Genomic DNA, 12,165 nt, shown 5'->3' on the forward strand with positions numbered 1-12,165 from the left:
CCTAATTCCCATAAACTGAAGCAGTTGTTTTGGGTTTTATTTTTCCATTTGCCTCCTAGGTGAACATTTACAATCTCTTGCAGCAATTAACCGTGGGTTGGGTTGCTTCTAAGTGATGTTTAAAAGTCTGTCTACAACAACATCCAAACAGTAAAATTGTGATGTTATAATCCAAAGAATAAAGTGCTACATCTGCGTCCACTAAATTAAGTAGCCTCCTTTTTTGACATCATTGATATATTGGCTATATTGAATCTAAGGCATTAACCTTTTTTGAGGAATAATGAAGAATAGGAGACAGATCGCTACATATTTGGGCACAGACAAAAAGTTAATATGCAAAACTCTTATTTAAAGCTCATCAGCTCATTATGTTGCACATAGGGGCATTTCTTACTGGCCACTTGCTCACCAGTGTCTGAGTACACAGAGGTCTCAGAGGGAGCCAGGCGACAGACATGCAAGAACCTTGACCCATCTTTCCCCAGGTTCCAAACACCAGGAGCTATGAGCCCTTTCTGACCACCTTTTTGCTGACCTGCCATTGGGCTTTTGTGTAGTTTAATGAGTGTGGAGTCATTTGGAAATATGCACTGTGTTGCACAAAAGGAAATAGTAATATAATCAGAAATGATTATATTTCAGCACTTCACCACTATTGCTACTATTAATGTCCATTATCACTATATTACCTGAAATGTGTTTAACAATCACAGTCACTAATCAAGGTGCCTGTCCTGGAAAATGTGTATTCTCTCCATCTGGATCGTACTATGTATTGTGCCGTTACTGTTTTAAATGTTTTTCAGATAATTGGAACCTGCGACCTCATACTTTGAAAAGTAATGTAGCAGATGAAGCCCTGAGAGATTCAAAGCCTATGCTTCCATCAGGGAAATATTGCAATTTCCATGCAAAATTATTATAATATTATTCCGTGATTACATGGGGGGGGGGGAGTCTGTTTTTGTTAGACTTTTGAAAGTAGCAAATTGAATCCCATCCAAGTAATCAGAGGTTACGGATTTCAAGCACAATGGGTCTGTGCTCATTGGAGGCTTATCTCTCCAGGGACCTCCCAGCCTCTGCTGACCACTTGGGGCAGACCTGAAGGGCCAAGAAGTTAATTCCCTGACAGCAGCCCTCAGCCGCCAACAGATGGGAATCAGCGGAGAAACAATAAAACTTCCTCTTCTCTTGGGTGGGAAAACACTGAGATGTGCTGCTCCATCCCTCCCAAAGGCCCCAGTGGGATTGGCCCCACTGCCCACTCTGATGCCCTGTTCACTCAGGGCAATGCACACCAGCTTCCGCCACCTCTTGGCCCATGCCCCCAGTCACCTGCCTGAGCTTCTGGAATAACTACTCAATAATTCACTTAGCTCAAATCCACATCCAGGCTCCACTTGGCAAGAGAAGCACGTCTGGCCTCCCTGCTCTCCCCTCTGTTTCTGAAGGCATCACCGGTTGCCTGTGTCTGAGAGCCCCTTTGTGGAGGACCTTGGCAGTACCCAGAAGGCTTAGTGACTTACGTCATCATCCTCAAAACTGAAAAGTCTGAACATTCCTTTTGGTCAGGAAGGTGACAGGCGTAATTTATTTTTCCCACCTCTTTCCTTAAACGTCAGTACTCCATTCAAGTGAGACAAGATGATTTAATCCAGGTTGTATTTAAAATGCCCGTAATCAATGCCCTCATTCTAAACCTGTATCTATGTGTTCTTAGATAATTTATGGATAATTTTAATAGATCTGTCAACAGCAACCCTTCCTCATCTACACAGGCTGCTTGCAGACGGTTCACTTAATTTTCTCTTCAATGTTATTTTTCATATGTGGTTGCCACCTGGCCGACAGATAGCTGATGATCCCATTGCAAACACATGACGTGGCCTCTTCTGTAGGGACAGGCAAGCCCCTGGTCTCCTACTGAGGCAAGCAGTGTGTGTCTCCCCCTGCTTGGGAGCATTGCAGTAGGCACAGAAGTCATCCCCAGCAGTACGCTAGGGTTTGTGGGAGCCCCATGTCCTGCCATGACCAAGGGAAGGCCTGCTGACAGTTCCCACTTCCTGCCTCTGTGTGAACACGCCTAGGCTGTCCCGGGGGTTGGCTAGAGGTATGCAGGAGTTAAGGCCCGCAGAGCACCTCGCCACTGACCAAAGGTAGGAGACGATGAAGAAATCCCGCATCCCCCCATCTCTTGGTGACACAGGTCTACAGGTGTTCACAGCCTCCCAGGAACCAGCAAGACTGAGCCCTGATTGCTCACCCCCTCATTCGTGCTCCTTCCACTGCCTTCCCCTTGCCTTTCTCACGTCTCTGCTCCTTCACAGCGTGTCCTGGATCAACTCCCAAAGAAACTACTTGCATCTAAGTCCCTGTCAGAGGCTCTGCTTTGTGGGGACACCCAACTAAGACAAGTGTTCTTCCTGCGTATCTGCCTGTCAGTCTTCTGGGCACTCACCCTCAGGTTCCAACTTATGCCTGTGCTGTCCTGAAGCCCCCAGGCCTCTGCAGCCGAGGTCTCTCCCTCCTGGACTAATGCCAGTCCCTCGGGCAGAGCTGACATGGCCCTCACTCTGCAGCCATGTGCAGCTCAGAGCTCTGCATGGGGACACAGAGGGACTGAAGCCAATGCAGCCAACTGCCAGCCCATTTGAGTGTTTGCCTCAGAGAGAGGCTGGCCTGACTGGGCCCTCGATCTGGAGTGAAAGCTAGAGGCATTGAGCAGGATGGAAGACGGCGGTCAGACAATGCCAAGAGTACACTCTTTGAAGGGGAAAAAGCATCCCTGCTTCCAAAGACTAATGTGAGTGCTGATGGGTGACCAGCTCCGTTCTCCATGGGTAACCGCTGGGAGAGTGCACTCCATTCCGCAGGAAAGACGTTCTCTCTGTGTGGTAATCTTCACCCCCACCCCAGCTTGTGACCAAGAGAACCACATCGACTCCTACATTTTTTCAATGGAGTGCGATGTGTGTAATGTGTAATAAAATAGAAATGGGCCTTTAAGAATCATCTCTGTTTCTTTTTGTCAACCTTTAGAGGCATTAAAGCCAAGGACAATTTTATATGAATTCTAACGATATGTAGTATTTTTATTTGCTACTTCATTACTAAATGTTTCATATAAAACTGAAGAGGGGGGAAAATACACAGACCCACGTATGAAAGAAGAAGCAGATGGCTAAATGTGACCGTGGGAAGGGGTGGAGAATGGAGTAGGGTGAGACCCAGGAGAGAGTGCGGGGAAGGACGTGTGCACGGTTACCTGTGTTCATTAGACACTTGCTTCCGCAGTGTTTTGAGTAGGCCGTTAGGATTCACGAGAATCTATAGGTATCTTTGTTATGGGTATTTTTTTACCTTTTAAATGTACATATAAATGAGTATGTATTATTTATAGATGTCTTTGGATTTAGAAACATCAAGCTTGAAAAGTGATGCAGCAAGGAAGATTTGATTTAATGCTCACTAGAGAGGGACTTTCTGCAGGAAGGAAGAGAGGGCTGGACTGGGCTAAGTTATCTGACCTTTCTGGGGCACTTTCCTGGAAGCCTTTTGGTGACAGTTCAAAGCACAAGGATCATTGGAAGAAAGAAATGACAGTGGCCAGGGAGCTGGGAACCTGGCTCTTGTCCTAGCTCTCCTGCCGGCTGGCTGTGTAACCTTGAGCTCATCACACACCCACTCATGCTGTTGGTTTCCCTGCCCATATCCAGACCTCTGGCCAGGCCAGTCTGTAGTTGTTGAGTATAGTTTTGTGGTGCTGGGGATCAAACCCAGAGCCTTATGCATGCCAGGCAAGTGCTCTACCAGTGAGCTGCACCCGCAGCCCAGGGTTTCATAGTTTTCAGGTCAAATGTGAAGCCGTTGTGTGACAAAGCCACTTACCTGCACGCGCAGGCGGAGACTGGGAAAACCAAATGAGCTTCCCATTCTGTTTTCAGTTCCTAGGCTGTTTCTACATTGGCCAAGAAAAGCAGGGTACTTACAGAAATTTCTTGTAATAACTGCTTTCTGCTGGAGTATGGAGAAACATGCCTGTCTGTGGTTTATTTTTAAATGGATAACTCATCAGATCTGGATAGAAAGTCCTCTAATCTCCATAGACTTTCTTTCACAATTTTTTCCCTCTGAGAATGCAGAAGCAGCCTCAGATCCATTCAGATAAAATCGCTCTTTGCTGGGTGAGGAAGCAGAGCCTCGCAAACCACTCAGGGCCAGGAAGGGGTTCGCAGCTGCTGGCCCAAAAGGCTTAGGTTCGGAGGTAAAGGGGCCTACGGGAATAGAAACCACGGCAGAACCTGCCCTGGGGCCTGGGCTCTGGTTTCCCATTTTCTGGGAGGGGGGAGAGGAAGTGCACAGATGTGGTCACTTTGCCATCAAGATGGAGAGCAGGTTCTCGGATTATGATCTCCGGTGCCCCAGGGCTATGGCACAGGCTGAGCCCATCCTACATGGATATGTCCAAGGCATAGAAATCCAAGGGGAAGCTCTGGCTATGCCAGCCAGGCCGTGAGCCAGGTGCCAGAAGTTAGAAGGTGTGGATTCTCTGGGTCTCTTTGGGGGACCAGACACATACAGAGGCTAACCATCTACCTGATGATACCCATGAAGCTACTTTCCCCCCAGTACTTCTCTTTAAAGCTTTTAGGCCAAGGCCCAGAGGCACAGGGATGCCAAGGAACGCTGAGCATTCACAGCTGTGGCTGTTGACCAGGTGGGCCTATCCCAGACCCCGAGAGGGGCTGGAATGAGGCTGTCCCTCCGGTCCCCACACCAACTCCAGCCCCTTGCTGTGTACAGCTGTGGTCCACATAGAGGGCTCAGAGCACAGGGGACCACTTGAGCACTTCAGGTATAGGTCCCAGGCTTTGCTGCAGAATCAGACAGTCCCAGGGAAGAGACAGATCTCAGACCAGAAACCATAAAAGGAAAAGTAGAAAGGAAGTGCTGCTGTCTTGGTTCCATTTGTAGGGTCCAGACTGGAAGCAGGCTCTTACTTTGGCGTGGATTTTTCTGGGGTTGATGCTGGTGGTGAGAATGGCTAGATATGTGTTGCTTTCTTCCCACAGCCATCCTCTCTTGGCCTGCTGTTTGGTTTTATTGCTGGAACTCTGGTTGGCTCGTGTTTAAATGTTGTCTCCTCACCCCAGGAGTGTGAAGATTCCAGAGAAGATGTGTCCACACTTGAGTCTGAGTTCTAAAGGAGCTGGTGGGGTGGGCACTTTGAACCACCCCACATGGAGTCCATAAAGGCCCAAGAAGGGATTCTGGGTGTCTCCCACATCAGGAGCAAGGAAAACCCACAGCCTGCCTGGTCTCAGTAGCGCAAAAGCAGGCCTGCCTGTCAGTGAATTAGGGACATTGGAGCTGTCCTGCCTCTTGGGGCCCACAAGGCAGTCTAATGAGGCAGAGGAGATGCAGGAACGCTCCACACAGCCAGCAGCACCCGGCAAATGTGAAGCGTCATCATGAAAAGCTTAAATTTATGGGTCTGAAGGAGAAGCAACATCTGGGAAGGAATTATTGCAATTTAAAGGGAAGATGCAGGCCTGTTTGTAAGAGCAAAATCTGGAAGCAATGTCTGATTTTTTTAAAAACACTAGTTTGTATTCCAGTCATGAAATTGGGGTGTGAATATCTTCCAGATGTTCAAAGAAAAATTGTAAAGATGAGTGCATCTTGTAGGCATTTTCCTTCTTTCTGCAGAGCTTTCCTGAGCATCTACTACATGCCAGCTGTATGAGCTATGCTGACATCTTCAGTGTCACCATGGGTGAGTCAGGCTGATAGGTCCAGCTGGCTCATTCATTGCCTCCTTGTTGTGTAGCCTTAAGAAAATCCAGTGTTCACCCTGATTATGGTCCAGTGCCTGGGTGTGACAAGTCACAGCAGCAGAGAAGGACAAGACCTTGGGGAGACTCGCCTTGCTGGAGGTCTCCTGAGCCCTCGGTCACAGGTGCATTCTGTGTGGGAGGGTAACATGGTCTAGCACAGTCTCTGATGGCAGCAAGGCCATTTGGGGAACTGGCCCATCCTCGGAGGCTGGATGCTGTGATACAGGTGTGAATTGACTCAGACTGCTGTCTGAAAATATCACAGGCTGGGTCCCTCAGCATCAGAAATTAGTCTTGTCACAGCTCTGGAGGCCAGGTAGGTCCAGCAGGGCTGGGCTGTCTTCTTGGTCTGTAGATGGGCACCTTTTCTGAGTCCTCCAAAGAGAAGGAGGAGAACAGCCTGATTGTTCTAGTGGGTCAGGGCTCCATTCTTCTGGCCCCAGTTAACCTCAGTTACTGCTGTAAAGTCCATACCTCAAAGTACAGTCAGATTGGCAAGGGATCCAAAGTAAGAATTTGGAGGGGAGAGGTTGCACATTTCAGTCTATACAGTAAGGTAAGAGCTAAGGAGAGCCAACCTGAGAGTAGAAATTAGAACTAATAAATCTGCTCAGTTTTCTGAACAATGCTCTATGTGTGGCCTAGGTGAAAGAAAGAGGAACTGGGGTTTAATGAGAGATAGGTGGCAGTGCTGTGACCTGAGATAAGGGTCTAGAAGTAGCAGATTTGGAGGCAAGTCTCCGCAGTTCGTTCCTGCAGTCCTGAAGGAGCGGGACACAGCAGGGGATTATGCCAAGGGGAGGGAGAATTGGCTCCTAGAGTTGAAGGAAGGGGAAAAAAATCTTAGCTATTACATGGTTTGTGGCCTTCCAAAGCTTTCTGACGAAATTTTACTCTTTAAGCTTAATTTCTTTTGTTGGGGAGAATGTAAATGTCATTTAAGTGAATTTTGCTCTTACGGGGTGGAGTGATCAAGAGAAGACAGGAAGCATGGAGTTAGTGGTCATGGAGAACCCTTGAAGGTCACCTCACTGTTGACGGAGGGGCAAGTGGGAAGGAGGGCACTTTGGGGCTTCTGGGTGGTGAGAGAGTCCACTTGGAAACTCGACCCCCACCAGGGCAGCTGAGGGTGGCCAGGAAGAGGGAGGGCAGCTGGGTTCCCAGGCACTGACCATCTTTACTCAGCCCAAGGGTGGTGGCTGCAGAGCAAATGTAGGACCCCTCTCCTCATTGACAGGAGGCCTAGAACAAGAGGGCCCATGATCCTGAACAAAGGTATCGAATCGGAGGCACAAAATCTACAGTTCCAGTTCTGTCTCCCTCATTGACTGCCTATGTCACTCTGAACAACTCTTATTTGCCATGAGCCTCCATTTCCTCATCTGTAAAATGGGGATAATAAAAGTAAGCAACTCATCAAAATGGGAAAATGTGAGCTAGGCTTTGTAAATTTTGACCATCGTGAACATTTTGCTGCCATTTTTCTGTCAGGTATTGTGGCCTGTCAGACACAAGCTTACTTTGATGCATATGTTCCCACATTGGAAGGAGGTGCATCCCTAGTAGTTGAAAAAAAAAAAGTAATGGATCTCATCAGTAGCCACTTCTGGCCCTTAATGGAAATAGGAACTCAGCACTGCGTTGTGCCGGGTCTTTGCTCATAACGTGGTGTGTCTTTACGTCTTCATTTTCCCCTTTTAAAAGCCAGGCCTTCCAGACCCTCTGGCCCTTGAACTGTCGAGAACCTGATGGATAAACCCTCAGAGCGTGTTTATTTTCGTGTTGGCAAGATCCCTGCAGGCTTTGGTGAAACCATGGTTGATGCTATTAATGGATGGCCTGTTTTTATATCTTCTTAAAAGAAAGACAGCATGAATGAGTATTCTTGTGCAGGGTGCATTTGGAGCAGACATCTGAAGCCAGTGCCAGGGCTGCGTAGAACCCGGTTTCCGAGGCTGACAGGAGGGTGGGCAAGGGGCTGGCTTGCTCGCTACAGATCATGGCCTCTAGTTTCTCTGCTTTTATTTCTTAAGGAAGAAAGAAACTCTATTCCCCAACCTCCTGGAGGGTGGTGCTTGAACTGGTAAATGCTAAAGTCATAATGGAGGTGTGTGGTCAAAAGTCGGACAGGGCTGCTTTCTGAACCTGTATCAAACTGGAGACTCCTCCATTGGTTTGTCGTCTTTGTAGGCAATTTCTCTCCAAAAATTGGTGTCTTTTATAGAGGCATAAAAAAGAAATCCTGAGGCCCTTGATTATAATTCCCTTGGCAATCAATTTGGTTCATGTCAGGAACCATCTTTCCAGACTTAGAGTTAGAATGTAGCTCAGATTTTTTTTTTTTTTTTTTTTTGAGTTCTGTTTTGAAGATCTTTTGGCATTTAACCCAAACAGCCCACTCAGAGGTGTCACTTTCATGTTGCTCTTGATGCTTTGTCAAATCAGTCAGCATCTCATGTACATTGAGCACATGAGGGTCAGAAGACCCCTTTCAGCAGCAGTGACTGATTGCCTACTGTGCTTTAAAAGTAAAGGGTCTCCTACCCTTTGGCTTTTGAACTTTGTTTTCCTTGAGAATGTAAGTTTACTGAATGGGGAAATTAGTGGAAGGAAAAGAGTTAATTTGACTAGAGATGTCAGGAATCGAGTCTGAGGTATTGTTATCATCTCAGGGAGAGATGAAAAGCCATACCTAGCTTCCTGTGATTTCTCCTTCCTGAGATTCATTTTCCCAGGAAATTTTAGATTTTACAGTGTTAACTTAGAAATAAAATTATTACTAGGAAACAATTTCTAGTTATTTAAAATCACTATTCATACTATGCATACCATGAATCTCATTAAGTAGAATACATTTAGGTGTGTGTCTATAGCACACAGGCCTCCTAAGACAAGTTAAAGAATCATGGATCCATTCAGCACCAGCATGTGATGGGTGATGTGGACCACAGATTCAAGTACCACAGTGCTGCTTATTCTCAGCCCAGAATCTGATGACGAGTAGAGGCTGGGTGAAGGAAAATGAGTGAGAAAGGAAAGATGTGGAAAAATAAATCGGCTGAGATATAGGCTAAGGCTGAAAGTGAGGTAAGCGCAGTCAGAAAGTCTTAAGGGAGTTTGTACTTAGTGAGGGCCAAGTATGGTGCAGGTGCTCCATGGGTAGGTGGTGGCAATATTTAAATGACACTAAAGGGAGTGATGCTGCTGAGGAGGACCAGGAGAACTCATGGACCAAGTTCTCTGGTTCTAAAAGTAGGAAACAGGTTTGTAGACATTAAATACTTTTCCAAGTATCATAAAACTAAGTGGCAGTGTTAGCATTCTAGAGCTGGTCTGTCTGGTTCCAAAGCCCTGTGTTTAACTCTCTCTGCACATATATACATTAGAGTCTTGAAAGGAAATAGACATACCCAAATGTATAATTTGAAGAGAGTTAGATAAAAGAAACAGCCATGAAAGTATAGGAAGAGTATAAAGAAACCATGATAGTGTGCACATAGTGCAGTACCAAGGCTAATAGTGGGGATGGGGGTAACTACTGCTTAGAAGCCTACGGGGGCAAGGGAAGGAGACCATCCCTATTTCTGGAATATAGAGAATGAGCCATGTGGAGTGCCTTTTCTCCCACCTAGAAGCATGGCCTTCAGTTGAAGGACAGCCCATGGAGACCCAGCAGGGAAGAAGGAAGGTAAGGGGATAAACCAGTCTCAGACTCCTATGATGACCTGCACAAGTTGACCCTAGTGAGAAGTCTGAGGGGCCAGAGCCCGAGGGATGCCTTCCATGCCAGGCAGCGGGTGTCCCAGGACACAGAACAGGGTAGGAGGGTGGGAAGAGATGCAAGTAAATCAGATCTACCAACACAGCCAATAGTAGCTAACCTGTCAGTTCACACCAGGACCTTCACACTAGCACATTAGGGAAAAGTCGCAAAGAGCCCACCTTTACGTGGGGTTTAGTTTCATTCGGTACTGTTTCAGCCATCACCTCTCAGAGTGGCCTCTGGCACCACAGAGTAGGAGGGGCACTATCACTGTCATCAGAACAAGTCATACACAGCTCCTTGTTCCCTCCCACTGCTGTCCCCTGAGCTCCTGTACGGCCTGTGCTGTATGCATTCAGCACATCCAGGTTACAACCTGGGATGTGAGCTTTAGCTTGCCCAAGACAGCTGAGCTGTGCTGGTTGAAAAGAAGGAAAGCAGATTAAGCTGAGCGTGTTGACCTGAGGGTATTGACCTGAAGGTATTGTCTCAGGAGATAGAGAGACCCTTCTAAAGGCAGTGGCTGAGATCTTTGGGTTCTCAGTAAGTAACCTTTACAGTGGCGTACAAGGCCTTACATAGTCTGGGTACTCACCTCTCTGGCTTCATCTTCTGGACCCTCCCTGGTGCAGCCCCAGTGGCCTCCTGGCTGGTCCTGGAACTCAGAGGCATGCCCCCTACAAGGCATTTGCCCTGGCCTTTCCTTCTGCCTTGCATGACCTGCTCCTCATTCCATCCACTCTGTTTAAACTTCACCATAGCCCTCAACATGCATCCCCTACCCTGCTCTATTTTGTCCCTATAAGTCACACCTACTATTTGCTACTTTCTGCTGTGCCATACAATGTCTACTTATTCCTAAGGTTATTGTTTCTTATATGTTTTTACCCACTAGAGTCTGAGTTCCATGACAGCAGGGATATTTCTTGTTTCATTCGTTCGTTCATTCCCAGTGCCTAGGACATGGCTTGATATACAGCAGGCACTCAATCCTTACATAGTAAATGAATGAATGAGTTTCTCAAGAACCTAAAAATGACTTGACCACTTGTCTTCTAAACCTCTCTTCTCTGCCATAAATCTGCTGAGTGTCCTTCCCAGAAATACATTGATCTTCTAATCATGAGTATTGCCAATACCTTGTGGCCAAAGTGATCAATGTTTCTGTGCACGTCACATGGGCCTGGCAGAGGAAATGTGCTCACAACTTTGGCTCCGTGTCAAAATTAAATGGTGACCTTGGCTTACTTCGCCTCCCCACAGAGGTTATGTCTTAATCATAAAGAGAACACTCTGTCCTTGGGAAGTGTAATATTTTTGCCACCTTCAGCTTTCAAATGACTACCTGATGTGGCTCGCAAAGTGTCTCTGTCAGTGGCAGTTGAAAAAGCTTAAGCAGAGAGGATCTGAGAAAGATTATCATGTCATCACAGGGAAGTTGGCCATGAGGTAGAATTAGTTTACAATAACTTATTTACCTGTCCAAATCCTTCATATCACATTAAAGCTTTCCCCTGCTACCTGGGACCCTGGAGCACTAAGAAGAAAAAGGAAAATCAATTGATAATGATATATTCCATTTAAAAAATATATTGATTCCCAAGTAATGACAGTTACAAGTTTTTGCAGGGGAGGATGGCATTTCCCGTCATGGCAATGGCTTTCTCATGTATTACGTTTGAAAGAGCAAATGAGAAATAGCCCTGCCTCCCCATAATAGATAGCCTCTTTCTACTAGGTATTAAATCTCTATATTTTTTAAAAAATTCTCCCGAAGGAACCCATCCTTTGCCTCCTCAAGGTCTGCTTGCCTATTGTCTAAAAGAAGTCATGATTTGTTTTTGCAATTCTAGAGTTTGTGTCCTTTTCAGCATTAGATTAAAGACTTGAATTTCTTATTTTTCCCCATCACCGGAGTTTCTTTGTTTGCATTAGGTGGAAGACAATGCCATTGTTCTCTCATTCAGTGTTAGTGGCTCGGTGGTGGGGATTTTTGCTGGTGGTTGAGATGGAAGAGGGATACCTCTCCTGTGCAGCTTGGGGTCCTCTGCTGCCCACTGTGCCCCATTATCTGAGCATGCATCCTCAGAGTCTGCACACCCCTGTGTGAGATAGTCCTCAGGAAGCTACTCAGAGTCTGGAAAAAACCCAAGGCCAAGACTCTCATCCACTTAGAGTGGGGCTCATCTAAGCTACTGGGGGTTCAAAGTAGATGTTTTGGCAAAAAAAATGATACCTTTTCCCCACCCCAACCCCACTCTTTCTCCCTTTTCTTTCCAGACTGTCTGGCTTCCCCATGATGCTCGCACCTTGCTAAGTGTTGGTGGCCACCGAGGTTTTTGCATCCTGGGGACGAATCCTGAACTCGCCAGAGACGGGCGGCGCAAGGTAGGTCTCAGTTCAGCTCAGCTGGGATAAGCAAGGCATCCACCCTGGGGGTCTGGGGGCCTGGGCGCAGCAGCTGTCTTCTCTCACCCCCTGGGGAAGCAGGAGTAGAGCTGCTCCCTCATCCTCCCTGAGGCTGAGATTTTTACCACAGCTGTGTGATCCACTTGGTCC

General features: G+C 46.9%; 1 protein-coding gene across 1 annotated transcript in view; it reads left to right on the plus strand.

The window, feature by feature from the left end:
• The first annotated feature begins 11,886 nt into the window (after positions 1-11,886).
• Positions 11,887-12,165, plus strand: part of Klhl29 (kelch-like family member 29) — a 205,665-nt gene continuing 205,386 nt past the window's right edge. Inside the window, exon 1 of the mRNA XM_013522637.1 lies at positions 11,887-11,994. The gene's annotated coding sequence lies outside the window, so the exon portion shown is untranslated. The remainder of the gene's footprint in view (positions 11,995-12,165) is intronic.

Source organism: Chinchilla lanigera, unplaced genomic scaffold (genome assembly GCF_000276665.1).
Source record: "Chinchilla lanigera isolate Chin_1 unplaced genomic scaffold, ChiLan1.0 scaffold00068, whole genome shotgun sequence".
In the NCBI taxonomy this organism is placed as follows: domain Eukaryota; kingdom Metazoa; phylum Chordata; class Mammalia; order Rodentia; family Chinchillidae; genus Chinchilla; species Chinchilla lanigera.